The sequence below is a fragment of the Pogona vitticeps genome, chromosome 3 (genome assembly GCF_051106095.1).
Source record: "Pogona vitticeps strain Pit_001003342236 chromosome 3, PviZW2.1, whole genome shotgun sequence".
NCBI lineage: Eukaryota > Metazoa > Chordata > Lepidosauria > Squamata > Agamidae > Pogona > Pogona vitticeps.
In genome coordinates, this window is record NC_135785.1 from 94,054,444 (window position 1) to 94,060,837 (window position 6,394).

At 44.9% G+C, this 6,394-nt stretch overlaps 1 protein-coding gene across 2 annotated transcripts in view; it reads right to left on the reverse strand.

Moving 5' to 3' along the window:
* Positions 1-506, reverse strand: part of CCAR1 (cell division cycle and apoptosis regulator 1) — a 36,399-nt gene extending 35,893 nt beyond the window's left edge. The window contains exon 1 of one of the 2 annotated variants that reach the window (XM_020807997.3): positions 359-506. The gene's annotated coding sequence lies outside the window, so the exon portion shown is untranslated. The remainder of the gene's footprint in view (positions 1-358) is intronic. The other variant, XM_020807995.3, reaches the window with a different exon arrangement.
* Between the last annotated feature and the right edge of the window lie 5,888 nt (positions 507-6,394).

Genomic DNA, 6,394 nt, shown 5'->3' on the forward strand with positions numbered 1-6,394 from the left:
GGTGAAGTGGGAAGATCCTGTTTATTTATCTTCTCCAACCACCATGGAAAGCAATGGGGCCGGCAGAGGAGAGGAAATGAGAGAACACAGGCCTCTCGTGGGCGAAAATGTGTGTGTATGCGGGGGGGGGGAAGAGTCGGGAGCTCGCACCTTCTGAGGAGACCGCGACCACCGGAGACGCACCTTCTCCCCCCCCCGACAACAATAAGGGGGCCGAGGCCTGGCACCCAAGGAAAAACCCTCCGTCTTCTCTCACCTAGCCCAACCACTCGCTCACAAGCTCCTTTTCTGAAACCACCGCCCTTGCCCAACCCTAGTGCACGAAACAGTACACACCTCCCTCCCGCTGCCCTTTTACCTGAAACAGGCCGAACAGAGGCTCACAGAAGCCATTTCAAAACTCCTTCTGCGCCTCCGCACAGCGCGGAGAGAGAACCAAAGCGCATGCGTCGAAAGCGAGCGCGAGGTCGGAGAGATCGGAGAGTTTAGGCGCCGCGCACATTAGTGACGTCTCGCAACGAGACTTCCCCCTCCCTCCCACTGTCCCACGCACGTGCTCCGGGAGGATAGAGTCGCCGTCCCCAAAACAATGAAAGCAGTGAATAATGCGCATGCGCAAAGGGAATGGCTGCTTTTTCTCAGGATGATTGAAGACGCCTATGAGAGAAATAAGGGAGGAGTCGGACGGCTGTCAGTTGGTTTGCTTGGCGTAGTCTTCTGGCTCCATCTTGCTTGGAAGCGGAGGACCTTTGCGCCATTTTAATTTTGGGCAGCAGGACGTGGAAGGGAGGGGAGATTAAGACCTAAAGAAGGAGTTCGAGTCAGGTTTTGTCCCGCATTTATACAGGCGACGGATTTTCTTATCTCTCATCCTCCCTGAAAGTCAGAATATACAGTATATTCCTCGTGTCGAAGGATCACGCGCCCGACTGTTGTAATTTTATTACAGTATTTACGTTTTTACAGATCCATCGTTCCCTCGTTTAGAATCTGTGTGCTGGTATTACGTGAGCTTGCACTTTTATTGCCCAAATATTGAATATTTGTTACATTTAAACTTAATCTGAAATGTCATTTTAACATGAAAAGTACGGGACTTTCCTTCACTTAATATTTTATGTACTAGCGAGTTTTATTCATGTAAAACAATTACGTATACCCGACCTATATTTAAGGATCTCAAGACAGGTTACAGAGCTATAGAGAACAATTTTTAAACATAAACATTTTAAAACTGTTTAAACTTAAAGCAGTGCTAGTGTAACACATAAAGCGAAAGCATTAAAACTATTATGTTAAAACTTGCACAGGCCAAGATCCTCAGCCCCCTAAAGGCTAATACTGTTAATAAATAAGCATGTTTTGCCATGGCGCTTAAATGACTTGAACGTCTGTGCTAGTCCAGCCTCCAGCCAGAGGGCATTCCCCAGTTGGGGTGATTCAGCTAAGAAAGTGTTGCTCTACGTGTCCACATAATGTACATTTTTCAATGGGAGGATACAGAGGAGGGCCTCCTTAGCAGATCCTAGTAATCAGGCAAGTTTATCCTAGGGAAAGGCACTCCTTCCAATATCCAAGTCCCAAGCCATTTGGGCTTCCTAGGTCATTGTGATGGGACGATGGCACTACATGAAACATGCAAGAAGAACACACCTCTAATCACATCACACAGGATACCGTTTGGAAATATATAACATAGCCAGATTTATACATATATGTGCATGTTTTTTGTTCACTCAAAGAGTTTCTGTGAAGGAATAAGGCTGGCCTGGTTTTCCTTCACCAGGGCAGGTTATCTTACCTTCCAATCTAGATTGGAGGAGCAAAAACGTTAAAGATCCTACCAGTCTGTCCCTTGTCCACGCTCTTCCAACCCCAAACTGAAGGTGTGGGAGGTGCAGTCACCCATGCCTCAGTCTCCCAGCCTCTTCCTAGTTACCTTCAGGTCCAGCACTCTTTCCTCATTCTTCCCCGATACCCCTAAACCCCCTCATGTGTAAATTACAGGCCACGATCCCCTGTACTCCCTTATATCTTCGCATTTTTGCAACTTAGCATCCCCTTGCTACTCCCCCAGACGCTTGGTCTGCCCTGAATCCCGAGGTGTGGTATAAAGGAACACCTGGGCTCACCCATTTTTGCCTCTCTCCACCAGGTCCCATTAAAACTTTCTTCCCTCCTGGTCTCTATCTGGCAGCATCCCATCAGGGTGGAAGCCTGCTTTGATCTCCTCGAGCAAAGATGGAGAGAATAAGCAAGACCCTTAAAAGACATCTGGCAAACTGCTGCCAAGAAGCCTGCCTAAAATGGCTGAAGGCTCTCCTTCTAGCTCTGACCTGCATCCACTCCCTCTTCCCACCTTAACTTATTCTTTTTGAACTCATGTTTGGTCACCCTTTTGTGTCTTCTTATTTAAGGATACCTCTGGAGAGCCCTTCTCTTTACTAACTCTCTGAAGTTCCATCTTCCTTAACCCCTTGAGTTTCAGGTGCCTTGCCCCCATGCAGTGATCTGTCAGTGAATATACATCCTGAAGACTGGACTCTGGTGCGAAACATCCACCCCTCCTGCCAGGAGCCCAAGCATATCCACTGAAGCAAGTCCCCCCCCCCCACAGCACTCCTACAATGGAGAAAGTAAAAGACAGCAATCCTGGATCCACATGTCCCATCTGAGAACAGCTCAACCTCCCAGAGACGACTGGGCTTGCAAAGAACCAGGAACACCCAGGGTCAAGATCCAACGAAAAGAGGGCTAGCAAGCATCAAATCCAGCTTTCTGGTCTGGGCAACGAGGCTTTTACATCCATTTTACGGACTTAAACTTAAAGGTCACCCATGGACATCCCCAAGCGATGGCAGCTGGCAAGAACCGTGCAAATTCATTCACTCTCTATGGGTTTTTCTCTCTTTCCCTTTCACCAGCTATGGCACTTGCTCTTATTTCCTTTATGCAACTGTTTTTATTGAGGATTGTACGTCTGAATTGTCCTAGTTTTGTCACTGTGGGATGGGGGAGAAACACTATACATTTATTTAGTCCAGAGGTTGGGAATTCGATTCCCCACTGTGCCTCCTTGACAGACAGTGCACCCATTTTAGATTGCATGAGGCGTCCAGAAAATGTATTCTTTTACAGGAGAGTATTTGTAGGAATGGGTCACAAATTGGCTTCCAAATTTTGACTAGCTGAAACAACTGTTTATAGCAATAATTGGCTCTGTCTTCCTGACGTGGTGGCGCTGCGGGCTAAACCGCAGAAGCCTGTGCTGCAGGGTCAGAAGACCAGCAGTCGTAAGATCGAATCCACATGACGGAGTGAGCTCCCATCGCTTTGTCCCAGCTCCCGCCAACCTAGCAGTTTGAAAGCATGCAAATGCGAGTAAATAGGTACCACCTCGGTGGGAAGGTAAAACGGCGTTCCCTAGTGATGCTGGCCACAGCCAAGCGCTGGCTCTACGGCTTGAAAACAGGATGAGCACCGCCCCCTAGAGTTGGACACGACTGGACTAAAAATGTCAAGGGGAACCTTTACCTTTTAACTCCTGAGTGTGTCTGCAAGTTGTTTAATGCAATGTGCTGTTCAAATGGCCACCAAGAGATTCTCTCTCATGGATTAGACCTGATGATTAGGCATCCTTCAGTCTTGAGAGACTATAGTAACGTGCTCTGTATGGAGGACATGGAGAGTGTCCTCTCCAGAGCACGAAGCCTGGGTAAAATAATATGGAGGATAGGCTGATACCCAAGCAGCAAATCCCCCTCTCCATATGGCTATCGCCTCTGGAATAGTAAAAGGTAAAGTCATGTGGGGACACCTGACAAAGTCAGGGTCCCTGAATATGAAAAAGGGAGGAATGAAGGGACCATGGCACTACATGAAACACGCAAAAAGAACATACCTGTGATCAGATCACACAGGATACCGTTTGGAAATATAAAACATAGCCAGAATTATATGTATATGTACAGTGGGGTCTCGACTTACGAACTTAATTGGTATTGGAAGGCAGTTCTCAGGTCGAAAAGTTCTTAAGTCGAATCTGCATTTCCCATAGGAATGCATTGAAAACCATTTAATCCGTATCTGCTTTTCGTATCTGTATCTTTTTGTCCATAGAAACTAACGGGAAGCTGCTATTCCGCCTTCTGCCACTAGAGGGGGATAATTTTTTTCTTTTTTCCTTTTGACCTAAGATGACTTAGCTTTTAAAAAAAGGGGGAAAAAGTTCGTAACTCGAATCTAAGTTCATAAGTCGAGTCCATATATTCCTATGAGAGCAGTTCGTAAGTCGAAATGTTCGTATGTCGAGCCGTTCGTAAGTTGAGACCCCACTGTACATGTTTCTTGTTCCCTCAAAGAGTTTCTGTGAAGGAATAAGGCTGGCCAGGTTTTCCTTCACCTGGGGAGGTTATCTTGCCTTCCAATCTAGATTGGAGGAGCAAAAAAGACACAGCAGGGGCCATTCCTTCCACCAACAGACACATTCCTCCTCCTCCCCCCCTTGTGCTAACCAATGCTATAAAAGTCCTAGTGTTCCTGTGCATGGCATTGTTGTTCCTGCCTACACTTGGAGGCATGACTGCCGTCACACTTTTTATCTAGCTAAATAAAACAGCAACCATTTGAACTCTCAAGTCAAGATTAATTGACAATTGATTTTGACTTGGAAAGTCTAAGGACTGGCCCGGACTCAACAATCGTGAACACCTTGATCTCAAGCCAGAGACACATTTGCAGCCAGGTACAGGTTGTCTTTGTGGCACCGACTGCATTCTAACAAGGTTGCCACGCTGCTCGTTTTAACATTTTTTTTCGCTGGATTTCTGGTGCCTATTTACTGGCCTTGATTTATAGCTTTTCCCTTTGCATCTGATTGTTGTAGCAGCCGAGATAGGAGCCAATATATACCATCACTATTTTGTCTATTTGTTTTAAAAGAAACACACCTGTTATTGCCCTTTGTTGTCTTCGGTCAATGAGAGAATCTCACCTGTACACAATATTTTCCAGTGCCTTTGAGATTTATACTTCTAAAGGTATCCGTCATCTCTCAGTTCCCTAGGTATATGCTATAATGCCTTTTTGCAGATAGTCGAGGTCTGCTCTACAGTGCTGCCTGAAATCAATGCAAAGAAAGCAACAGAACCATAGGAACAAATAAGGAAGGGATGCAACAAAACACAGTTCCTGAGAAAAGCAGTTAAAATTAGTTTCAAATACCAGGGACTCTTATTGTTTCTGCTGAAACAATAGCAATATTATGTATGTATCTTTAGAAGGCTTCCAGAAAAATGCATGCTCCATTTTATCTTCAATATGCTTTTTAGAAGCCAGGTGGGGTGATACCACGAGTGGAGGGGGAGCTGCAAGATTGCAAGAAGAAAAGGGGTGTTGGATCCTCTTTGAGATATCCTGTGTCCCCATCACCCTCACAGGCACATTCGGTGGGGATACAGGAGAGGGCCTCCTTCTCTGGTTTTGCTCCCAAGCTTTGGAACTCCATCCCATGGGGGGCTAGGCTGGTCCCGTCTTTGGTATCCTTCTGCAAGCAGGTGAAGACCTTTCTTTTCAGGCAGGCTTTCCTTTAGTCACTGGCTAAGCAGAGTTTTAAAATTAGGATGCTTACTATTTTGTTGTTTTAACCTGCTTTGATAATACTTTTAATATAAGGTATTTCTAGTTTTTAAAAAATGGAATAATTTATTGTTTGTATCTGTCTCTTTTAATGATGTCAGACGACTGGGGTCCTTTTATGGAAAAAAGCAGGGTAAAATATTATAAACAAAATTAATTGATTAATTAATAATTTAAATACATTTTTGCCATGAATTTTAAAATTTCTGGAAAAGAGTTTCAAGATGTTACAAAGAAGTGGAAGTGGGAGAATTAAGAGCACACTTGTCTTGAAAGTATGGTATAACCCTTTTGAGTTGTGTATATCCTGCTATGTTACATGACTCTACATGCTGTCAATTCTGACTTACAGTAGCCCCTTCTATTGTTTTCTAGGTACATAGTACCTAGAAGTAGTGTAGTACAAGTATTCCCTTCTTCTCAGGCCTCTCTGAGACTGTGCAGCTTGCCCAAGATTACCCAGGCTAGCTGTTTGTCCAGGAGTCAAATGCTGGCTCTTTGCCTAGGATTTAAATTCCCAAACTCTGGCTCTACAGTACTCAACTTAATTACACCTAAAGAAATATGGTTTGAAGCAAAAAATATAGCTGAAGATAAAACATCCCCCTGCTCAAAGCAAGGAAATTCAAACCACAGATCATCACCTTCCCATTTTCACAAAACATAGGCACACTGATCCACCCTTCCACTCTGTAAAGAGGTGAGCTCTAATGTTTGAAAGGGGTGGATAGATGGAGAATACTGCTTATCCAGGGCT